The 21104-nt window shown below is 40.8% G+C and overlaps 1 long non-coding RNA gene across 1 annotated transcript; it reads left to right on the forward strand.

Moving 5' to 3' along the window:
* Positions 1–809: 809 nt before the first annotated feature.
* On the forward strand, positions 810–20021 carry LOC146767969 (uncharacterized). The gene is made up of 3 exons (XR_014953833.1): positions 810–2969; positions 4195–4707; positions 8956–20021. It is a non-coding gene; the product is annotated as an uncharacterized LOC146767969 (long non-coding RNA).
* Positions 20022–21104: the final 1083 nt, after the last annotated feature.

The raw sequence follows: 21104 nt of genomic DNA on the forward strand, positions 1-21104 counted from the left end.
GTACAGCAGTGCCCAGCAGCTCAAGTCTGAGATTTACCATTTTCTGTCTTTGCTTACTCTCCTCAGTCACTGGCACTGTCCTGGGCTTAGGCACCCAGCTCCAAGACTGGTGGGGACATCTTCCAGGTCTTCTGGATGACTGGGGGCTCATGTCCATCATGGCAGCTCTTAGTGGAGAGGCTGGACTGTGGCCCGGAGAGAGGACAAAATGCTTAATTACAGTACTTTGTCCAGATTTGTGTGGTTGCTTTTCATTATTAGATTGTATTTTCTTGCTAAGAAAAATTTTTTTCAGCCTTTTTTCCACTGCTGGTCTTATTTTGTCTCCAGTCATCATAAAATGCTAGCAATACCATGATGCAGAGGTTTCTTGTGTGTAAGTCCTTACTAGCAGCCAGGTTTACAAGAAGTCACATCCTTTTTTCCAAGTCAAATTGACTGATTTTAGCAAGAGGCTGAAAAAACATTGTGCACAGCTCTAAAAACTATTACTTGCCCCAACCCAATGAAGAAGCATTTCTCAAGACTGAGCAATAGTGTCATGCATTTAAAATGTTCTCTGCCAGGGATTTTGTTCTCCTGATGATGGAAAAAGGACCTCTGGGAACTGGCCACAGCCAGAACTTTCCCACTTTGCTGAGAACATGGGGCTACTAATAATTTCAGGGAAAAGATTGAACAAAGAGACTCCACTGAAATAATTTCTAAAGAAATACAGAATTTACCTCTGTTCCTTTATTTTAAAAACATTGAATGCTGGAACATTGCTGTTTCTTCCTTCAAGACCTTTCTCAGCCAGGGTGGGTGACTGCACCCTCACCCTGCCACCTGCCAACCCTCACTGGGGGGAGAGCCAGGAAGCAAGACCTGGCCTGGCCACCTCACTTCTGGAGAAACAATGGACAGAACTCACGTGGAATATGATAATTTGTTGATATGCTCCATAAAAGTTGACAGTCTCAGACAGCATCCTCTGTGTTCAGACTGGGTTTTGTGGGAATGGTGAGATGAGCTACAAGATGACCTGGAAGGTACCCTGCTTCAATTGTCCTGCAAAGAGGAAGGGCGTGCTGGAAAGCATTAAGCTTGCACTACCTGCCACCAGCTCACCAGCAAATCTGTGTTTTCTTCAATGATATGGGTGTTTCCCTATTGGAACCTCAAGAAAAAGATCCAGTCATGGGCTAGGACTCGGGATGTGGTCTAGGCTTTGCCCTCAGCAGAGACCCTGTGGTATCCCCAACCTTGGTAAAGGAGGCTCCAGTTACCAGAGCTGTGCTCTGCAGAGCTGCTTAAGAGGTTCTCAGATCAGACAGCAATGAGCTCCACAGAAAAGCTTATAAATATATTTAATTTATGAACATTTACTGTACGCTGCACAGTGAAATCTGCCAACACTAATCCAAAAGAATTACACATTTTAGACCTGAACATAACATACTGTATGCAGTAACTCACATCAGAGCAACCCATATGCTACTGTTAATGTGCCAACTGACACATGTTAAGCCACAAACATAAGAAAGAATTGGATTTCAACTGCATTTTTTGTATTTCAGTTATTCCTCTGGTCCATTATTTTTATCCACCATTACCTTCTCTCCTCTCTCAGACAGACTCTTCTCCCTAATAACTCTTCCACTGCCCTACCAGATTTCCTGCTAGGTAGAGACTGCCCCAGAGACAAAGGGACTAACATAAGCACATAGTCCAGGAAGCACAGAAATAGCACCCCCCTGCAATAATCTAGGTCACTTAATAGCCTACTTTCAGGATTCTCAGTGAACCCTGTACTCACTCCTGCTAGGCAAAGAGAAACCCTGAGAAGAAGTGGGTGGATGAGTAGACAGCCAGCCATCCCAAGTGTCAAATCTGACTCCTCGGGAGAGATGCGTCGAGGATGCTCTGACAGAATGTGTCTGAGCTGGAGGCAAATGTTTCTGTATTACATTCATGACACAAGAGTTCTGCCACCTTGCAATATGTGTGCGCTGTTGCTGCTTGATGGTAATAACTGGATTTTTCCAGGGAGTCGCTGAAAGCACCCCAATGCCATTACAATAATTAGGTCTCAAGATTTCTTGAGCTAGGATAATCCCCTAGAAATCAGTAAGTTTTACATAAGGCAAGTGAGGAGCAACCGTGGGAGTCTTGGAGCATAAATGTGCCCCATGTAGTAGAGAAGAATCTGCTTCTCACCTTCCAGGTTTGTCAAGGTGTGATACCAGCAATCAGAAGGTACGACAAAGGACCAAACTGAAGCCACCAGCTTCAGTTCGCCTCCCCAGTGAGCCAAACCCATAGATTTGCATGGGGTTAGTACCAAAACTTGTGTGAAGGATGCAATTTCATTATGTAAGCAGGAGGGCTTAAAATAGGAAAACCAAAAATAAGATGAGCACATGTCATGATGCAGATTTAAACCACAAACTTTCAGTTACCTTATCAGATAAATACTACTTAGGGCAGCAACTAATGTATTTTGTGTAGGGCAGCTACTGAATAGGATCTGACAGAGAATTAAGTGATAGATTCTTCAAGTATTTGGCAATGCATCAATAACGTCCTGGAGAAATCAGACTCCTGAGTATCTTCTTGATTAAAGGAAAGCAGCTGCTGGAATCTCAGGACTTGAAAAAGTGGCTAAATGTGACATGTGAGAAACCAGAATTTATCTCCCTGCTACAGCTGACCTAGTGTGAATTGTGAAATGAAGGAAAGAATATCTGGCCTGTGTTTAAGGTAGGAGGTGAGACCACACAGTAAAAATGTCTTGCAGTGCATGGGTAGAGAGCCCATGATGCACATAACCCCAGCCTTTACATCAACATATTCCTATGGATTATTTGCATCCTCTTTCTTTCTTTCTCTGTCCTTTCGGCCTGTGTGGGAAATGCTGTGTAACTCACCGCGGCATGTGTTGCGAAAGCTAATAATACCCTGGAGATGATGGAAATAGCATCCTTGAGGTAAGAGCTTGCACTTTAATTTCTGCACAGAGAAATCTTATGGGATTCCCTTATTCAGAGTTATATACCTCACTCTTTTCTAGAAACTTCAAAGTCTTTTATGTTAAAGAACCCTTTCATCATGTCCTCAGCCTGGCTTAATTAAATTTAGGAGACTACTGCATTTTTATAAAATAAGCAGAAAAGTTCCTGCCATTTAAGCAGAGTCCTATATATAATTTTTATTTTTAATATTACTCCAAATTCTTTTATGTCAAAAATACATATAAGATTTGGATGTGATTGCAAAGCCTAAACCCAAAGAGATTAGGCATGTTGACAGCTCTGCTCATGAAAGTCTGCAGGATCCAGGCATTTAAGACAGTTCTAAATATTAGACAGAGGGCTATCCATTAATGCTAATTTTAATTTGATAAAAATATTTCCCCAAACTTTCTTTCTAATCAATAAAGAGGGAGGTACTCCCCTTAAGCCTCTTCATTAGACCTGTGGTCCACAGCTCTGCCCATCTTGGGGTCCAGGATAGGACATCCTGTCTTGCCATTTCCATAAGGGAAATGAAGCAAAGAATAACTGCTGAGCAATGTAGATCTTGCAGAAGTATTTGGAATAGGCTAGCATGAATCCTCTCCACAGTATGTTTGACATAATGCCTGGGTTTTATGCCTAAAGGATGTGTCTGGGGAGGTGGGACAGGAGTCACCACACACAGTAAATATTTGAAGTTCAGTAGTGTAAGTTCAGTGGTTGACAGAGGGTGCGGTGGACATGAGAAGAACCATGCTGTGTCAGATCAAGTGTCCATCTCAATAAATATTCTGCACTGAGCACTGACCAAAATTTATTGTGGGAAACCTGTAAGAGCAAGAGAGGCAGGTAGTGAGAAATCCCCCCATAACAGTCACCCAGCCTCCAGCAATTTGCAACTTAATGATCCTCTGAGCCAAAGGTGGTATCTTGGAGTCTCCAGTGGATTTTTTCCTCTATGTTTTTGTCCAGTTTCTTCTTAAGCCTGCATAAACTCTCAGCCTCCTGTGGCAGACCATCTCTAGCTAAACCACATGCTATGTCAAGGGGGAGAATCTTATGTCTTTTTGACCTGCCATGTAACAGTGTAGTCTTGTTTCAAAAGAGACTATAATCAACCCATCTATATTCACCCTGTTTACACCATTTTTTTTTTCTTTTATTTTCCTTACTCTTGTAATCTCCCTTTCTTTTCCAGGCAGAAGGGTCCTATTCTACTTAGTAATTCCTGACATGAAGTACATAAATCGACAAGTTAGATGAAAATGAAAATTTTTGTTCAAGAAATGCTAGAATGGGTAGATGGACAGAAATGCTCAAGCACAAGTAGGAACACAGGAACCAGGAAAATTGTTAGGTGTTGACAGGTGTTGACCTGTGGATCTCCCAGGGTAAGGCATAACTCCTGCCTAAGTCCTTCTGGTAATTCTCTTGGTCTGTTCACATCCCTCCAGTATTTACTGTAAAAGGTAAACCCTCATATTTTCCCCTCACCCTATTTTCCCTTCAGAGGTGTAGAAAACCTGGTAAGAAGAGACATCCTTCATGCTCTAGTAGCTTGCTTCTCCTAAACCATGGCTTCTTCCTGGTTTCTTTTGTACAGGACATAAACTGGGAAATTTCTTGAAGATTACCCTGTCCCTCCCAAAGGCTTAAACTGATCAGAGAAGAACTCTTGCTCCTACAGAAAATTATGATTAGGGCAGTAAATGTGAGTATAGTGCCTTTGAGTTCACACACATGTGCTGGTCTTGTGGCCCTGTTCCACCTGCGAGGAAGGCTGGGAGAAATAGGCATACCAGGACACTGGTGGCACATATGTTTGCTTGGTTAGTACTCTCAGGGAAGATATAGCTGCCTGGAGGCTAGATCTTTATGAATCACAGAATCACTGAGATTGGAAAAGGACCCTTAAGATCAACAAGACCAAATATCAGCCCAACACTGCCCGCTCCACTACTAAACCTAAATGTCATAGCTACACATCTTTTAAATACCTCTAGGGATGATGATCCAACTACTTCCCTGAGCAGCCCCTTCCAATGCATGACAACCCTAGATGACTTCTCCTGAAACTGATTTTGGCTAGACAGTATCACAATCATTGCATACATTAATTTCATCATGACACCTTGAGCGCCATCCTATCGTACCGCTTTTTCAGCTTGCAGTAAAACTAATAAAGAGAGCAGCATGATGACTGAATTTAAAGTTTTGTCTTTAAAGTGACTTTAAAGCTTAATGCTGTCTTATCACACTTAGGGGCATTACAGGTGGAGTAGGGACCAACATACTGAAGTGCTAGTTTTTCCTTAAAAATAGATTGCATTCCTGGTAAACTTTCACTGCCCCATGTTATCTGGAACTGAAGTTGAATAAGCGAGTCAGAGATTTCACTTCCACAGTTTGAAGCAGTAGAACTGAGATGTTCGCTCTTGTCCTCTCCCCATCACTTACAAATGCAGTCTTTGCAAAGCACTTATTTCATTTAGCTATACCCAGTTGGTACATGTTGCCAAATGGAATGTGGATTTGCCTCAGAGAAGATCACTCATGACTAATGAAATGGCAATTAGTTTATGCAACTTACTAGCATTACTATTTATTTTACTTTACAATATTACCTAAAAGCATCTCCAAGATATTTAAACTGCAGCATTATATGTTCAATGCTGTCTTTTAAATAAATAGTCCTACTAAATATAAAAAGCTGGCATTTGTACTGCATGCACCTATGTTATCATCGTCGGAAAGCAGATGCAGAATGTAAGGCGACTTGAACAATCAGCACTGTAATTTGCACAGTAACATTGTTTTAGATCTAATTAGTGCTTATGCAGATGCCTTACAAAAATGTGAAAACCGCACCAGGATGTAATTGTTAATGAATTTAGTGCAAAGCACATCTGCATAAATTCCATTTCAGCAAGAAAAAAAAACCCAACCTCTAAGTTCAACTGCTATTTGCTCAAGAGCCAAAGCACTGTGAATTGTGCCCACTATGTTTTAGCCTTGCTCTTCTGGCTTTGATATTTCAAATAAATACTATGAAGTTAAAGCCTCCAGCTGCAGACCAACCCATCTGTAGATGTTTGTTATATTTGGCAGTATTCAAAGATGATTTGCCTTCCTGCTGAAAAATAAAATTAAAAAAAGAGGTTCTCTCAGCAAAAAACCAAAATTGAAATACTTATCAGCCAAAAACTAAAGTTTAAAAATATTCTGTGTGGGTCAAGTGACAGAACTTTTGGAACAGTAGGCATGCATGTGTACTGTGCCTACAGTTTGAACTCTGTACCTTGCTCCATGTCCGTGCATAAGTCCATCTGCAGTAACTTCTTTCTGAACTGCAGAAGGTATCCATGGCTAACAAGGAGTGCCACTAAAGGATGCAGGCAACTTATCTTAAATGTCATGACACAGCTACCTTAGAAACCACTCATCTGCTCTTCAAGGATAGTATCAAGATCTATTCCACCACCTTTGTTTCATCAGAGAGTCTTACTGAGGTTTAGTCAGGGCTTTGGAGTTGGTCTTCCAACAAAGAACTGGGCTCATGAGCTTTTTGTACCTGCATTAGAAATCTCGGTCAAAAGTCTGAGGTTTGTCAGGACTGAGTTTCAAGAAGAGAATATTTTTGGCTGGGCCTTGGCTTTATGTGTGGCCTTTATATGGAAATATAACTCAAGGTGGACCTTGCAGGTACCAAGCCTTCAGTAAACTAATGTATGGGCTTTTTTTATGGAAGCCTTAGATACATGGTTTTCCTTCCCAAATTGAGTGAGGATGATTTTTACAAAACCACAATTGTTCTGAAAGGCATCAGCCTATAAGGAAGTTAGGGGAACATCAAAACAAGAGTTAGGACAACCCAAAACAACAACCTTGCCTGTCCTCCTACCCTGGCCCACAAAAAAACCATCTCACCAGCTCAGGTCACTCAGAACGAGTGAGTGACCAAAATCAGAAGTTACAGTGTGTGATATTGGAGAGGTCTTACATATCAGCACACTGATACCAACACAACAGACACATACTTGAAAAAGATTATCTGTCTTGTTCCTTTTTATTTTTTGGTAAATATTTTTTTGTAATGTTGCTTTTTACCCCAAATATGGCACTTACAGTTAGGGTCAGACCCTTTCCCCTTTGTTCTCATTCTCTGAAACACTTTTCATCTCTGTAATTTTTTTTAGAAAAGTATAAATTTTTTTTTGCTTCCATGAAGATTGGCTGTGCCTTTTTTCTAAGAAATCAGAATGGATTCATGAAAGAGGTGACAGAGCAATTCAGAGAGCTGTCTCTTACTTCAGATCCTGTCAGAAACTTCCTATGGGTGATTAAATCAGGCAACAAATTTAACCTTCCACACTTAAGTCTCCATTTCTGAACAGGAGAAACTATAGCACCAGTTATGTCATTGAGGCACTGATGATGAATAACTGTTAAAAAATGCTGAGTCATTCAGATATCATCTGATGCACCTACATAAAAATCTTAATGTAATCGAGATTCTTGCATTAAAATGGATAGCTTCTCAAGTTAATAGATGACTTTAGTGCAAACCTCCAGAAGATTGCTATGCATACATTTGTTAAAAGGAGATTAGTAAAATACATCCTGGCCAGCAGGCTTCAAATTTCCTTTGGCCAGCAAGGACACATGCTCAGTGCCTGAGGCCCACAGCCCTTTAAATGTAAGATGATCAGCCCGTGGCAGCTGCCGTGTCAGCCCATGGATCCCCAACCAGTGCTCCCACACTGCTGGCCATGGCTGTTCCTGCTCCAGCTTTGACAGCCTGAGGGAGAACAGGAGAGGAACAGGAGAGGACTGTCACTGTCGAGGCAGGATGAGAATGAGAAGACTGACTCAGAAGGCTGCTGAGAGTAAAACTCTGGTTTATTCAAAATGCCCTGCTCTTTCTTACAGAGCTTTGTGAGGCCAACTCCATTGGTCCTGAAGTGAAAACAACCCAAACCATTGGTGCAGAGTGCTTGACGCACAGTGATAGAACTTAACTATAAACGATGTGAATAACAAGAGAGATAAAGAATTATTTACATTCTTCTCCAACTCTTTCCCAGACTTCTGCCTGGCTAGAAACTCTCAGTTTCTCTCTTTGACTGAATCTGAGACCCACAGAGAACCATAGCAGACCTACATGTGATGGAACTACAGGGGGACACCTAGCAGACAGTGAGGCCCCCAACGGCACAGTGGCTTGGCTGCATTTCTTCATGAACTTATGCACCAATTTGTAAATAAAACTCCTGTCTGAGCTCTGGACAAAGAATTCAAAAAGAAGATCTCCTAGTGTATGTTTTTCAGTTTGAGCCAACAAACAACCATTTAAACCATGCCTTTAATCTCCTCCTCTTTTTCCCTATTCTCTAGTAGAACTCAATATTTCTGTGACCAAAATTTCTCTGTCTGTCTAGAGGTTTTCAAAATTACAAGTTAGGTGGCACTGGTTTGTTTTGGGCTTCTTTTTGACATGATATTCACAAACATGGGGATTCACAGTCCCTTAGGGGACTGAGAGAAAGAGAAAGAGTGGTAGACAGTAGAACATGATTGATGGCAGAAGTGGAGATGAGGATGTTGAACAGAAGGAGGTGAGAGGGAGGTGTGGAGGACAGAGAGAAGTAGGTGTCATTAAAAGGAAATGAGACAAAGAAAAGAGTAGATGTGTGTGAACTGCACAGTAAGCTTCCTTTCCAAGAGCTCAAATCTCAGCAGTTATTTTAGTTTACTGTTTTGTGAGGAAAACTGACACTACACAAAATGAGGGGACAGAAATTCATGGAATACAACTGCTTTGTACACAGTTATGATGGCACTGAGTTTGGGTCATTAGGAAACAGTTTCCATTCAGAAAATGGAAAGACAAATGTTGTGGGCATCTGATATAAACTTTCTCTCATGGGTGATAAAATTAATATCTTCTGGTTTTTTATAGATCCTCAAGTAATTCACAGTTTACATCTCCAAGGCCTTTTTTTGCATGCTGAGAAATGAGAAGGCACATTACTAGCTGGAGTAATGGGAGTGAGCTATGAAACCAGTTCCTCTTCTCCTGACCTGTTTTCCCATCACTGGCCTGACCCTTGGACATGCCACCAGAAAGAGACTTACCCACTTAAGTAGCAATTAATGCTTCTATATTTTGTTTTTTGGTTAGTTGGTTTTCAGTTATGGGGGTTTTTTTGTTTTGTTTTGTTTGTTTGGGTTTTTCTTTTGATTTGATTTTGGGGTGGTTTTTTTGGTTTTTGTTTGTTTGTTTGTTTGTTTGTGGGTTTTGTTTTTTTTTTTTTTTTTTTTTTGGTGTTTCAGGCATTTCTCTATGATCTTCATCTGTTACTAGTGATGATAGTGATGATGTGTATCTGCCTTTTTTGAGAACTAGTCCTCCAAGCAGTTGCTCATGGAAGTTGATCAGCCATGGGGATTGCAGCTTGCTGCTGGTTTGAACCTAGGAGAAGCCAAAATGGGAATCCTGAGTAATCCTAGGAGAGGGAAAGTGTCTCCTCCACCAGCACATTGGCTGAAACCTGGTATATGGGCAGGACAAGCAAACATTTTCTTCCTTGCTCTGAGAGCCCTTTTCATATAAACTCTGCAGAATAGAAAATTCAGCTGTTCCCTTTTCCCACAGGTTAGCATGGATAGTAAAGACACTTCACTCTTTGCTTTCAAATATTTTTCTATTTCTATTTTCTATTTCTATTTTGATCCTTGAAACATTTGTACTAGCAAAGAAATTCCACTGCCTCCTTGTCTCCCTCCCTCCCACCCCCATCCCAATAACTTGCTCTGTCTTGAAACTCTGACTTGATTTTTGGCATATATTTGCATACATTAGAAACGGAGAGAGGATTAAAGTTTAAGAGGAAATTGTGGCTAGTGTGAAAGGGGAACAAAAGGACATCTGTGAAGTAGCCCACAACTGGCAAGGAAAGCTATTCCACCTCCAGCACCAGCTGCAGGGGAAGCGGTGCCCACTGCCCCAACAAGACTTTCTTTGTTTTGCTGCAAAAACTGGGAGTGGTGGCTTTTAAAGTGACACAATTTGAGGTGAGGAGCTTCCCTTTTCCCTGCTCTATTCTGATATCGTATGGCAACAGATGTTTTCTAAGCAAATAATTTCTCCCAAGATTACCCCAACAAAATCTTCCAAATCCAGAGGGAGTACAGATTTATGGTCTGGGTCTCTCTGCACCCACAGGCTGGCATGCAGGAGTTGCTGCTGTAAATTTTTCCAGGGCTCACTAGCTCTCCTAAACCTGCCACTTCCTCCCAAGGCAGAGGAGGACATTTTCCAGCTCTGCTTGGTCCCGCAGCAGCAGAAGGAGCTGGGGACTGTGTGGAGGATGTGGCAGATGGGGGAAAGTGATGTGGGACAGGAAGCAAGATGGAGCTGAAGGGAAAGCTTGAAAGTAAAAGAAGAGGAGGACAAAAAGATGCAAACAGGAAGAAAAAAATGTGTGCAAAGCTGGCTTTCAGTAGGGTAAGAGGGAACTGAGCTTCTGAGGAGGAGGAAAGTCAGAGAGGAAAGAGATGAGGAAACACAGGAATGTGAACATTATCCCACCTAGTTGAGGGAGACACTTTTCAATTCTGAAATGGTGGAAGCACTCTGGATGCATTAGAAATATCCTTTTAATACTCAGTGAAAACAATACTCCAAAACCTCGCTTATCTTCTGCTTACAGATCCTCTGAAAGGTGTCATGTGTTCCTCCTCTTGCTGGGGACACTAAAGACAGAAGTGTCTGGAATCAGACTGGTCAAATCTCTCTCCTAACATTTAGTTTTCTCAAGGGTTTAGAGTCGTGAAGCCAGGCTTCCATTAATATTCCCTGAAAGTATGGGGGTTTTTTTTGCCATGAATCTGCAAGGTATTGAGATCTGAAGCTTATGTGTTTCCTTCCTGGGTGTACGAACTTGGACTGCTTGGTTCCATTTCCCCTTCTGCATTAGCCACTTTGCTATTCTGTTCTCCCCTGGCTACATCCCTTCTTGGGGGCCACTGAAGACTGCAAAGTCAAAAGGAGTCCTGGGGTTTTTCCCCATGAGAGATTAATGTTCCCATAGTGGTGACAACCTCCCTGTGTGTGCCCAACCCACACAGTTTGTATGCTGCTATGACTGTGTCCCAGACAGACTCATCCACGCCACTTCTATCAGGCTGACAGAGTCCTCCCTGCCTTCCACCATCATTAAGATTTAATTAAAAAATAAAAGTGGCTCAAACCACCAGCTTTAAATTGCTTTCATGAAAAACCAATCAGCCAAACACCAAAATATCCTGCACGGGCTTTCTTTTGAATAAGTAAAACTAAAAGTCTCTGGAAATTCTTGTGTGTGATTTGATTTTCTGTAAATCACTCGGTTACTGTTAAGTTCCTTCTTTTCTTGTGTGCACTTGGATGATGAGAGGAGAAGGAGATCTAAGTTTTCAGCATGCCCAGGAGTGGCAGAGCTGAGCTTTTTCAAAGGTTTCGGGTTTTTTGTTACTTAGTTTTTCAATTGGTTCCATTTAAAGAGGGTGGGATTTCTTCATAAAGATAAGAATTATGGTTGGAAGTACTGACTAATACGAGTACTAACTGCTGAGCTCAAGGTCAGGTAGTTTTTAGGTGATATATAATAAGGATACATGGGGAAAGTTTAGAAAAAAATACTACTTTTGCATATGATTTTGAAGGGAAATTATTTTAATTCTTTTAATTGTAAGCTAATTTTTGCAGTTGTTGGCAACCTGTCTTTAGGTGGATATATTTCTAGTTGGGAAAGTCCCAACTTCTAGTCTGTGAGGGGAACATTAAGTGCTGAGTGCCAGTGAGAGGTTTACTTCTCTTCCTATCATTTTTCTTATAAGCTACTACATGGAACCTTCTGATGCAACCTGAGTAATAACAAGAATATAAAAAACTCTTGTAGTCAGTCATGACTACTGGTAAAGAATACCTGATAACATTAAAAAAGGTGTTCTTATTGTTACCGGTCTGAAAAATTGCCTAGAATATGAAAAAATATAATCATATTTTTCCCTGCCTCTCACTAGATGAAATAAATGCCTTTCTATTTTGGCCTCTCCTGGCTCCCATGTCTTTGTGGATACTACCATCAGGCAGACCACATCTCCTTGCTTCTCTCTGTGTTGGCTTCCAGGCACTGTAGAGCAGGTTGTGTGTATTTCACAGTCAGAACTGGGCATCACATGCAGAGTTTGAGGGTTAGTGGTGGTATAGCTGCTGCACAAAAGGGAAAACTACCTGGGTTCCTGAAAACTGTCACTCTTCAGAACTTGATCCTACAAAAAACAGGAAAATAAATGTTCATTGCTAAAATCATAGCACAATTATATCAGCAAAAGAAACAAAACTCAAGTACAAGAGGGTGCCATTTTTTCCTAGCAGTTTCAAGGCAAAGCTGTCCTAAAAGATGGTATGGAGAGCAGCCAGAGTGCGGAACTGAGGGACTCATTCTGAAGTTCAGAGGAGAGACAGTCTGAGAAGAGATTCATCTTAGATTGACTGGACCTGAGTCACAGAAGAACAAAGTAACTTGTAACGGCATAGCATAGCATAGCATAGCATAGCATAGCATAGCATAGCATAGCATAGAATAGAATAGAATAGAATAGAATAGAATAGAATAGAATAGAATAGAATATTTCAGTCAGAAAGTATCTACAACAATCATCCAGTCCAACTCCCTGGTCAATTCAGGGCAAGTGAATGAATTGTTAATGTATTTTTAATATATAGGGGGGTTTTTGTCACACACTTATCTAGCTGTTAGATATTAGCACATTTTTCTTCATCATGGCACAAAGATTTTGCCTTTATGCTTACTGTCTGATTGAAAAAGGAGATAATAATAAAAATGAAAGCATACATTTCAAATAATTGAAAATATTGTAACTTTTTCTCTATTTTCACAATAATGAGCTCTACAGTAAGCACATTTCCATGCAGCTGTTTACTGTTCCAGCATTATTCTGTGACCTTTTTTGAAAGTACATAATCTAGTGCTGATTTAAGACAACATTTCATGCCATGTCAGCCCATCATTGGCAGGAGAAAGAAAAGAAAGGATCCAACCCAGATGTTTCTCAGAATGTTCTGATAAACTCAAGATTTTAATGGCATTTGCTACAATAGAAAAGTAATTAAAAGAGGGGCAGAATGGGAAAAGAGTGGGAATGCTGGGCAGTCATGCAGAGGTGATCACTAAATGTCCTTTATGTACCAAATTTTTTCTTGATACTTAAGGACACTGTGGTCCTTGTACATGAACTGGAGCCACTTGTCACTAGAAAGGCTGCCAGGATTAAATCAGTAAGAAATTGTTTATTCAGCCTGTTCAAACAAAAAATGAATTGTTTTGATGAATGAAATTTTTTAATGAATTAGCACGACATGCCAGTAGTTTTTAAATGTAAAGCACTGAGGCAGGTTTTTTTTCCTTTCATTCTGACATAACTGCCCTAAAATAACTGAAGTACCAGGGCTCCAACAGCAGTACATTACATTATGTATTGCAAAGAACACAGTTGCCACTCTAGGTAGACAAACAGTACTTTAAAAATCCCAACCAACCGAAAAAAAAAAAGCAGAGAAAAAACCCCACCCCCTTCATACATTGCAAATATTCTGTAGTAACTTTGATAAAATCTTCTACAACAAAAACCATTTAGTGTTTCAGTTAAATGAACTTTTAGTGATGATGAATATTTCTGAGTTCCTCTAGAAGGATTATTACCGTTGATCAAAACTCTTCAGCTTCTTTTGAGAGAAGTCTTAATAATGGTGATCATCTGCATTTATTGAACTAAGTACTAACCTTCCCTACAGTTTTCAGAATGGAACTAACCTTCCCTTTGCGGAAAGCTGTGTGCCTTATCTGAAGTTGAGCTTACTAAAGTGGGAATATGACAGCCACACATTCACCTTGCCAAGGGTTGGAAGTATTACCAGTCTTTGCTGGTTGCTTCCATCATCCGTGAGGGGTGAGTTAAACTACACTTTTTAAGTACAAAAGCCCCAACCAAACCAAGCAACTCAAAATCATACATAGGTTCACCTTGTTGATGTGAGTACAGTATTTTGGCTTCAGTTATTATTTTTAAGACTGAAATGACCCATAATGATTAGATCAATACATTTTTTCTGTTAGAACTTCCGTGTCATTGGCATAGACTAGTTTATGCACTGCTCACATTCAGGAATGAAAAGGCTCACCTTGGAAGAACTGTGTGGCATCAGCTAAGATGAAGTCATACCCATCGAAACTGTGACATTGCACCCATTCTGGCTGGAAGGTGCATGATGTCTAGGTAAGTCCTCGGTTATAATTATCAAATTAAACTTGCTCCATGTTCAAAGCAGAGAGTCTGGCATGGAAAAGCTCCAAAAGCTTTTTCAACACATTCCAAATTGGCATAATTTGACAATAATTAAGACAATTGGGGTGTTATATTTGGACATGTTGCTAAAAATAGGTCACCTTATTTAAGGAATGCCTCCTCCCCTGGTAAATTTTGGAGATACCTCTGGCTGAAAGAAGGGAGAATTCGATGATACACTTGGAAAACAAGCAGCCAAAATATATATTATGGTTCAGAAACCATACTGCTAAGTCCATTTTATTTTAAAGTCTTTCTTGATTCCCTTGGTCTTAAGAATAAACATGAAAGAAATAAAAAATATACATAAAAGAAGTAACAAATAGAGAAATATATACTGATTGTCTCTCCTGCTGTGTTGATTCCTTTCTGTTGAAGCTATCATTTGATGAAGCAGAACATTTGCAACCTTCTATGATCAAATGCCACGACCTGCAGGAGTGCTTCAAGAGTACCCAACTTCCTCATCTGGTTCCCTGAAGTAACATGCCCTATCATAACTGGTGGTTGTTCCTGGCAAGGCCTTCCTGCATATTACTGCTCAATAGTCTTGTTAATTAAGACAGCAAACTGAAGCTCCATATTTTGCCCATATTTAGAAAATCTCAGGAAACTTTGCATAATCTCCACATCTTGACAGATTTGTCCCTGTTAGCATTTGGGTTACATTTCTTTGGTTAATCTTTTAAGACAGTAATAATTAATATTTACACAGCTTTCACATGAGGACTTGGATTTACCTTATAGTCTTAATGTGTTTACTGCATCTTGTGCCTATAGATAGAGGAAATGGCCCAGTAGTGGTGTTTTGATTTTACTGGTGGTGGAATGGGTATGGAAAAGGTTTAGAAAATGTAACAAAACTCGAGGTGCAAATCAGTTACAAAGCTGGTACAGGAACAATTCTCCAAACAGCAGCCCTGAAAGATGAACAGTACTCTTGTCAAGCTGCCCTCATGCCCTCTTAAAATGTTAAAGGCAAGAAAGCATTCTGACATAGGAATGAATAAATGGTAATGCTGACACCCTGGTGTTCTCTTTTCTGGTACCCTGAATCACTCTGAATAAGTGATTCCTGGTACCAGAAAATAAGTGAATTGGTCTCAGTGGAGTTGTTCACAGAGAGAGAACTAATAGGAAGGAAGGAGGAGGGGATCTGAAGGTCTCTGTGCAAGCAATGTGGTTTTGCCACATAGATAATCCAGGTTTAGCAGTTCTTATCTGTCCCCACTGCATCCCTATCCCCATATCTCTGAGTTTCTAATGCTTGAAATTGAAGCTCATGGACCTAGCAAGGTATTAAGGCTACTCTCAGCGCCTTGGTGACAACCATTTTGTTCCCCTGCCTGCAGCTGATGCTCCTTTTTATTTATGCGCAATTTGTGTTCCTTAACCCCCTTTTTAAGCAGAGAAGTATCTGTGCTCTTATCACAGAGACAGCTGGCCCATCCTTACCAGAACTTCACAGCCTTTAATGAAACCTTTCCAAGCCTTATTTCCCTTGTGCATGAATTGCAGATGTTGGCCCTGCTGAAGTCAAACCCAGCATGGTGACACACCAGGAAAGGCAATACACTGTGAAAGAGGAGACACCAGGCATCTGCATAGGGGCCCTCAGTTTTTTCAGGGTTTCCCTGGCTATCCTTGAGCTCACTGTGATGGGTCAAGCCTGAAAAGCAGCAGTCAGGAGAAAGCTACAAGACCCTGTACAAAATACTGTCCAGTTGTTCTATTTTCCATCTTACAACAATTAAGATTCTCACCTTGATAGTGTTATACTGATAATGAATACTTGATGTCATTCTTGTTTTTAATTACACTGCTCCCTTAAACCTTTGGTAATGTATGTACACACACACACACACACACACACACACAAACAAACATCTGTCTCTTACAAGAGTTTCTGCTAAGATTCCCCATCAGCTAAAAAATGTTAGAGCTGCCACCAAATGAATGAATCAAAATGTACAATGTGGTTTCTACAGAGTTTGGAGCACTCCTTCATAAGTGATGTGAAGAAGTAGCTGACAGCATTAGGAGCAGGGTAGGTGTAATTAAAACACTGATCTCTTTGAGTGTTAAGGGAAGGTTGAAGAAACATTTAAGTCTAGAGAAAGATGAGTAACTATAGGAAATTTTAAGGACAAAAGGAAATAATCAAGCAAAGCTGAGGAGCAGATGGAATGGGGGAAAGAGGAAGAAGAGGGCTATAATACTGCACTGTAATTTAATTTTTCTTCCCAAGAAGAGCACATCTTGTATTCTCTGTGAACTGAACTTCTTGAGTGTCACCTTGAAATGCAACCCCTTCTCCCACCCCTTCCTTGTGTCAGAGAATCTGCCATTTAAACAGCCAAACTAAAATCTTTTTCCAAACAGTTCTGCTTCTGTTTGACCTAAAAAGTCTACACTATTCTAAGGGTAATCCCTGGAGGAGCATGTAAAACATCAGCAGCTTGGGGCATTCTCCAAGGAAGATATAAGGAACCTCAGCATTCCCAATAAGCAGATTCCTTGCCTCTTCACTGTTATCCATTGTGGCCTTTTCTGGATTTCATGCTGTGAATACTGGCTTTCATAACACTTCCCTACCTGTATGATAAATATCAGTTTACCTTTGCATAAACCAGTCTCATATAGACTGACGTGACTTAGGTTTGTTTTACTTGGATTTCAGGTCTTCCTATTGACCTTGCTAGGATGGTTTAATGATGACTGGTAACATGCAGGGCTGACAAGGTATTGTGCAAAAACTCTGCTTTCACAGCTTTGTCAAAGTGGAGTGACCAAGTAAAGTGAATTGCCTTTTACCAGGGATCAGCCACAGTTCAAGGTGATAGGGTTCAGCTCCTGTGAGCATTACCTCATTTCTTCCCATCTGTCCAACCACAGACAGAATACCTAATAATACCTAAAATAAATAATTCCTTACTAGCGAAACCCCATGTAGACAGAGGCATCCCTACTGACAGAAAATGTTGGGGTGGAATGGAGAGGATGCCCACTTCTCTGCTCCTCTTCTTCTTCATCAGTGTGTGCTGACGCCAGTGAGATTCCTCCAGCTTTGAACCAGTATATCTAAGAACCAAATCTGGCTCTGCACTTGGAAGAAGCACAGATACAGAAACATGATGCTCAGCCAGATCTGCAAATAAAGATCTGCTAGATTAAAGGGCAGATATACAGTAGATGTTTTGCTTTCCTGGTAGCCTGGAGAGAACCACCCAGACTTCTAACTTGTGTACGTATACTTTCAAAAGGGCAAAAATGTTGCTTTCATAAATTAATTTCACACACTTTGCAGAGATAAAAATAATCACTGTGACATTTTGTTTGTCTTCCTCTTTTCCTGTATGCAAGCACCCAACTCTCAATTACTTACAGCCCTAAATTCGTTCCGCTCAATTGTGAAAAGCCCCCGCAATATTCAACAGGAGGAGAAGAATTCTGATCTGTGGAAAGTCATCATGTTTGCAGAGAAAGCAAATTTCCTCCTCTCCTGATATGCTGTATATATCAGCCAAAACAAGACTTCTATACCAAGTGCCAACTGGTATAAATTCCAACCATTTAATGTATTATATATTAATGTTATAAAAATACACACCCCAATTTTTTATAACAAGAGAATTTGTTGTGGCAACATCTGACACCACTCCTGAACTGATGTAGATGTCACAGCCTAATAAAAACTTGCCTGCCAGCATGATAACATTGGTTGTGGATACTGAATTGCCTTGACAATTCATGGGGTTCTGTACTGGCTTTTCTTTAGTAACAACCATATCAGACTTGCTGAGCTATTCTCCAGCTACTTACTACACTCTAAGTTCAACCAGGTCTAAAGAAGATTAAAGTTTGATTATATTTCTTCTTATATATTACAAGTAACAGAAACTGTGCAGACACTAGGTTTTTTGGGGTTTTTTGTTGCTATTTTTTTTTCTGATGCCTGGGGTGCGACTGCTCTGGATACTTCAGCTGGTTCAGAGAAGACCCTTTCTTTTCTCTATGAAATCTCATTGACATTTTCCTCCATAAGGGCAGATGTCTATGGGGAGACTTCTTTTGTGGTTTCAGCATGTGATGAAGTAAAGCATTACATAAACTCAGTGAGGGCTCTGGAGATCCTGTGTGTGCATCTGTGGAATACACACAGACTGCAGTGAAAATCTGGGATCAGCACACAGGTTTTAGTCAGGTTTGGTGAATAGAGAGCCAGGGTACAGCAGTGGATATGATCACCTGCAGAATCTGGGAAGAAATCTCCTGTTTTTTGAAACATCACTGGGAGACATCTCAGGCAGGGATGACAGGAGAGTGCTGGTGTTATTTAACACCAAGTGACTCTTTGGTGCCATCTTTGCCTCCTGGTGTCTAAGTATGTAAGAACATAGTAGAAACTTTGGCTGATAAAGTATCTGAAGATATAAAATCACATAATTATGTATTTTTGCATGCAAATTCAGTGGGTCCTGCCTTATGGTGGTGCAAATCAAGACTGCTGCCTAGAGAATGGATGTAATTGTATGTCCTGCAACACAAGTGATTGATGCACCACAGACATGGCCAGAAGAATGAGACGGTTGCATGAATGCAGCCTTGTCCTTCCAGTCTCACAAATTGTATCTCCAAGACCAGCACACATAGTGGGTGGCTATGACAGAAGTAACTTAGATGGTCTATTTACATAATTACCAGAAGGTACGACAAAACTGAACCCTACTGTCTCTGCTCACAGTGAAAGTTGATAGGAATAGCTCAGCTGCACAGGGAAAGTTTGCATGGCCTCAGACTGCAGGGGCAAATTTTTCCTTGGGCTCACTGGAAGAGTCACAAATGCCTTTTAAATTTCCCGGTTAGCAGTAACAGGAAGCCCTGAGTGCAGCAAGGCATCCCTGGGGCCGGGGTGATGCGGGCGGCCAGCTGCTGGCAGCGATTAGCAGGATCTGCCCCTGCCAGGTGCGGGTGTCGTGCTCCTTAACCAAACATTTTTTATGTGCTGATCACCTCCCACATAGGAGACAGCTGTTCCTTCTCCTTCTTATCCAAATGCTCTCTTCCCCTTAACCTCTGGTTTCTTAAGCTGCCAGCTTCTGGGTCCTGGTCCTGTGAAGTAGATAGCTGTCTCCTTGATCAGTCAATCTCATTGACTTCAAATGGTAACCCTGCAAAAGTTGGTGTAAAACACATTTTTTGTTAGCAAGTTTCTTCTTCTGGTTTTGCCCTTTCAGTTTCCTCTTCCTTTCTGTTTCCTCCTTCCTTTTACCCGCCTTTCTCGTCTTGTCTTCCCTCTCCCTCAAAACAGGGGTGATTTCCAGCTGTTCTCTCTCGGAGCAGGGAAATCTTCCCTCTAGACTCTCCTGTTAGATTTGAGATCACTTCAGTGCTCCCTTTTTTTTTGACCTCTGCCTTCCAGGAAATTTACCATTTAATGCTGGTTACAAAATTATCACATCCACAGGAAACGAGTGGTACCATTTTCTAATACTGACAGAGTGTGGAACTCATTTCCCCTTTAGCAGAATTCTTTCAGCCTGGCAGTTAGTATTGTTAATAGTAACTGTGAAACACACATTGCAGAAATAATTGATCCTGAATCAGGACCCCACTTTTAAGCCTGAATTGCTTAAAAGTGCATGAACATTTGAAAGCATAAGTTAGAGGCAACTCTGAAGCAGAATGGCTTCAAAAATGCTTCAAGGAGATAATTCTAATAATTTACAGACTGACTGAACAAGAGCTGCTTTTAAAGAAGCATTGCAGATGAAACAACAAAGAATAGAGAAACCTACTGGAAGGCAGTGAAGTCTGATGTGTAGTGCTTCAGTGCTGAGGTTTTGTGTCTGAAGAGCTGAATCAAACATAATTCAGCGATACCAGTGCCAGAAATTCAATAAATTGTGCTTCATCCAAAATCCTGGTGTGCTGGGTACCAGAAAGTGAAGAAAACAATATCCCAGTGAGACAAAACAAGCATCATCAGTTTTTATCATGATCTGCATTGCCATTTATAACAGCAAGAGCATTTTCTCATTGGAGAAGTTTGTTCCTCAGGGGCCAGGGAAAAGAGGGTGTGTAAACCCTGCTCAGGCTCATTGAAATACAGAGCTGTGCCTGGTATCTGAAAAGAGTGAGAGAGTGCTGTAGATGAGTTTGCAACTTCACAAGTTTGTATTCTTTGGCTACAAGTGTGAAGGGCTACCTAGAATGAAAGTGGAGGCTGGTCACATAGGCTTAAGACAACAAAGATGATCCAAAGCAGAGACAAAATTTTTTACCAAAGTGATTACAACTACTGTAGAGACATAGTTAAACCTCTGAAGAGCCTGGACATGCAGTTCCTCTGGGTACATGGATAGATCCACTGCTAGAATTTCATATTTGACTGGGAAAAGAAGGTCCAATCTAGTCTGGAAAAGATACTGAATGCTTCTTGAGTATGTAAAGCCCAGTAAATCCCAAAGACAGAACTTGCAGAGACATTTGTCCTCTCTCAGCCAGAAGTGCATCAGAAAACCTGCAGTAGCCAGGAAAACACAGACAATGTAGTGAGATGACTCTCACCCAGCCCTATATATAATTGCTTACTTTATCTTCCAAGGCAAATGTACAGGTATTGGGACCTAGTCCAGGAAAGCACTTACGGCATGCAGAAGAACAGTACTTTGCTCAGCAAACAGCACCAGTGAA

This window comes from Lonchura striata, chromosome 3 (assembly GCF_050655825.1).
Source record: "Lonchura striata isolate lonStrDom1 chromosome 3, ASM5065582v1, whole genome shotgun sequence".
NCBI lineage: Eukaryota > Metazoa > Chordata > Aves > Passeriformes > Estrildidae > Lonchura > Lonchura striata.